Here is a 4,433-nt window from a genome sequence, read left to right as displayed (position 1 = left end):
CGACCATTCATTTTTCAGACAAATTATGAAAAGATAGTTTTGCTGCTTAAATTACAATCTGACTACGTTAAATATACTGTTGACTTCTTCATTAGTTAGAGAAAATATTGTACAGTATTAAACAAAGATACAAACGCAGGAAATAGAAATACAATAGATCTGTATCACACGGGTGAAAATATTGATAGTGCACACATAATAATATGAAAAATTTTATACGTAGCAAAGGGATAAAAAAAAATCGATAAATCTGACAAATGAAATAAATCTCGTCATACATTGCTACATATATCAAATGTAGATTTAAAAAAAAAATGTTAAGCTGGACAGCTGTGATAATTGATTCGGTACAGCAAAATATTGAAAGTAAATATAAGGAAAGACTGGTCACATAAATTTTGTTTATTTTCAGACGGTAAATAGAAACAGAAAAGCTGTGTCAGCAAATCATATAAAGTTATCAAATGGGAATTACAAATCTCTTTAAGGATTATGCAGAATAAAAGAATTATTGACCAGAATCAGCTTTATACATTTTTCGATGGATGATGATCACAACAAGTTTAATGTCAGTCATACTTGATAATTATGTAAATATTTGGAAAGATTTTTACACATACATCATGGTAATAAGACTATTTAAAACCCAAATAATATGTTATTGACTAAAAGTTGTGTCTATTTGATGAATTTCAAAATTGAATTTCTCATACGAAATAAACACAAAAAGAAGTATTTAAGTTATAGGTTAGAATACACGCGCGTACGGAGACTTTACTCACACTAAACAGCAAGCTATGAAGGAAAGAGAAACTCTTGCTCCTTAAACAAGTATAGACTACACTGCAAGTCTATGAAAAAATAACCAAAAAACAAACACAGGGGATAATAATTAAAGCTCTTCTTATACAATTGATTATATAGATTTTTTTCATCAAAAACTATATAAAATATGCTATGCGTAGTAAATATAGAAAATGAATTTGATCAATCTGACAAATGAAATTATTCTCGTCATAACATTGCTACATACATTTTCCTTTCAAATATTAAGCTGAACCCATAGGCGGATCCAGGGGGTGTGTTCCTGGGGGGCCCAGCCCCCCCCTTTCGTGGGAAAAATTTGGTTGATTATATAGGGAATCACTGAAGCATGACTGGAGCGGGCCCCCCCTTAGGTCAGTCAGCGCGCCCCCCCCCTTAGGCAAAGTTCTGGATCCGCCACTGGAACCATCTGTGATTATTGATTCAGTACTTCAAAATATCGAAAGTATATGAAAAGGAAAGAATGATCAATCGTATCGAAAAATGATTGTTTCTTTTCAGGCGGTAAAATAGAGTTACGAAAGCTTTGTAAAAAAAAGCTAATAAAGGTATAGTAATACACATTGTCCCTCTTCATAATGCAAAATATGCTTATAATTGATCTTAATCCGATTTGTATTTGTTTTTGTTTGATGAGTATCACAACAAGTATTCTTTCAATCATGCATAATGATAATGTAATTAATGGAACAGATTTTTGCACATACACCACGATGACAATTTATAATCTAAAATAATATTGATCCGTCTATAGGCTGTATCTAATAGCCATGAGCTTTCACAATTGAAAACATCACACGAAGTCATCACAGAAAAGTTGTATATCAGTTATCTGAAAATAAATATAAATGTAGATATAAAGATGCACATTACAAATGCATACCCTACATTCATGTTATTATTGACCTTATAGTTAACCTATATGTACAAATATTCTAATAATATATACACAATAATCAACTGTATATCGGAAAATGTATTTAATATGTTCTTACTTGTGGGGAGAGAGTGAGTCATTTCTCTGGTGCACATAAATTGATACCGTTAATGTTTTTATCGTCAATCAGAAAGTATTTTTATATTATCTCACTTTCATGGACAGTTCCAAACGATTATATAATAGTAAATAGTAAAATGGTAATAACGCGAGACATTTTTAATCATTTTGTCCACCTTAAAACCTATCATCAATTAAATGGATGTCAATTTTGATGTCAAATAAATAGGTATAGTATTTTTTTTCAAATTTCATAATGAGCAAATAATACCTGCATCCAATACAAATAATGCTTGCATTCACATGTTGAACATGGTTATCACAAAACACACACAAATGGTACACGTAGTTCACAAAACAAGCACACTCTACGATAAATAAATACCCGAAAGAAGAACGCATACTCTAAACATAAGTATGGTGCATGCATTTTGACGGATAATTGAGGATAATAAAATTAAGGGACACATTGATATGAAGTCAGTCTGAAATATCTGAATATAAAATATTATTTTGAATTCTTTCATACTGTTAACGTCCAGTGCTAATCATGCTTGTGCTGTTTTTATTCGGATCAAATGATCTTAATATTTCTACTCACATATCATTTCTTTTAAGGTATTCTGGCTTTTCCTAATATTAGATTTGCACCTTGCGTAACCGATATAATATCCAAAGGCTATAAGCATAGCATAGAATACATAGTTCAGTGTCAACCACGGACAACGGCCTATCAGATAGACGATATTAATGATTGCAAATAAAGTTAAAACGCATGCAGCCAACACTTGAAATATCTTATCAGTATAGAACAGTTCGCCCCAAGGTCCCTGTATATCTTTTCCTTTTTTCATTTTACTTTATTGACGGATTGTGTGTATGTTTAAGTAGATCGATAATATAATGTCTAGTTTTAAGTATAAATCCTCTAGACACGTGCATAGGAAATACACAATATTTATCAGCTGTCGCCAACACAGGTAATTCATACAAAAACGATTTATAGAAAACTGTTGTCAATGCCACTATGCAGTTTTATAGATAACGAATACATGCAATAGAATATAACTCTTCAATAATCTCAAATATGCATGCAGAATAGAATGTATCTACGTACCAGGTCTAATTTCGTTACATTCTTGAAGAAAAATCGCATAAAAACAAATCAAGTTGAATGAAAAAGACCGAAAATTAAAATTATCAAGAGTAAGAGGGATGTTTATCAATATAATCAATAACTGATTTTGGTTTTCATCTTTGACCCGTCATTTCGATTTATGCACGACTTGTTCTGTACTATTTGTACTTTTTTGTTTATAAACCCTTCTTCTTTTTTAATGAGCTTTGGGTTTTTAGAGGTTTCAATCATCACGGAAGAGACCTATATTGTTGAATGTTTATCACGTAAGGATAAATTGGTACATGTTCCGTTAATGTTATTATATTATATATTTCTTTATTCCTCTTTCCTGATAAAAAAAAGTCGTCTAAGTCATGAAAACAAGTGTGTCCTATATATTCATGTGACTGTCAAGTAATTGTTTTGATCAATCTGGGTGTTTTGATTTCCTTTGACAAAATGTACGTTCAATTGATTCTTTATTGTCTAGACTGTTTAGACACAAATCTATAATCAAAAATGTAGGCAACTCTTTTTTTTCCGGTGAAAAAGCAAGCTTTTAAACGACTGTTATAGATTGATAGTATAAAAATAAGTGAAACTAAATTGCATTAAAAAATGACAGGTCTGTGACTTAATTTTTGAGATATCATCAATTGAAAATTTGACGGGAAATGATTCTCTCTAAATTTTTCACCACAGTGGCCACTTTTTCTTTTAACACTTTGAAAAATACAAGGATTTTTTAAAAATTTTCATAAATGGTTAGTTGAACTTTATGTAACAACGATATTGATTTTTCATTGGTTCTACATGGATAAAACCAGAGAATTCCAAATATCTGACAAAAAGGAAAAAAAAAGCGAGAGTAGTGAACATCCTTGAAGTCAAAATCGTCAAAAATTGCCATTCATATTAACAAAATAACGTATGAAGTATACTTAAATAAGATACATGTATCAACTTAGGATGTAAACGAGTGCTCAACTATTCGAGTATCGCTTGATAGTAAGGAATATCGAATACCAAGAACTTAACTCGATTAATCGGTATCCGGTTAGAAAATTGATTTCTTATTTAATCTTCTTGAGAAATTCTGTCGGAAAAATAATAAGGGCGCATTGATAAATCAAAATAGTAAATAGAATACATTTGGTTTCGAATGCTTGTTGTAAATTGTCATTAAAATTCCTCCGAAATATAAGGCTACACCTAAACTAACACTTTAAGCTAAACATGTCTCAGTCATTCCGTTACATCAGTGCCGTTTAGATCACAGACTGCAAGACTGTTATTTACACTATTATAAAAATGACTGTTCCCAATATTTGTTGACACGAAAATGTTTCAAAATAAAATAAATTCGTTGCATCCGTTGTTGACCCTCAATGAGATTATCATAACATTAAAAATAAATAATAAGTAAATACAATTTTACTTAATTTCAACTTATTGTTACATGAAGTTATTATGTTTGGTTTGGAGTAATAT

General features: G+C 30.6%; 1 long non-coding RNA gene across 1 annotated transcript; it reads right to left on the bottom strand.

Annotated features, from left to right (window-relative positions):
* Positions 1 to 389: 389 nt before the first annotated feature.
* On the bottom strand, positions 390 to 3,013 carry LOC139503000 (uncharacterized). Its single transcript, XR_011658996.1, has 2 exons — positions 2,424 to 3,013; positions 390 to 1,657 (listed from the first exon to the last, which is right to left on the bottom strand). It is a non-coding gene; the product is annotated as an uncharacterized lncRNA (long non-coding RNA).
* Between the last annotated feature and the right edge of the window lie 1,420 nt (positions 3,014 to 4,433).

This window comes from Mytilus edulis, chromosome 14, assembly GCF_963676685.1.
Source record: "Mytilus edulis chromosome 14, xbMytEdul2.2, whole genome shotgun sequence".
Lineage (NCBI taxonomy): Eukaryota > Metazoa > Mollusca > Bivalvia > Mytilida > Mytilidae > Mytilus > Mytilus edulis.
This window is presented reverse-complemented; position numbering and strand designations above follow the sequence as displayed.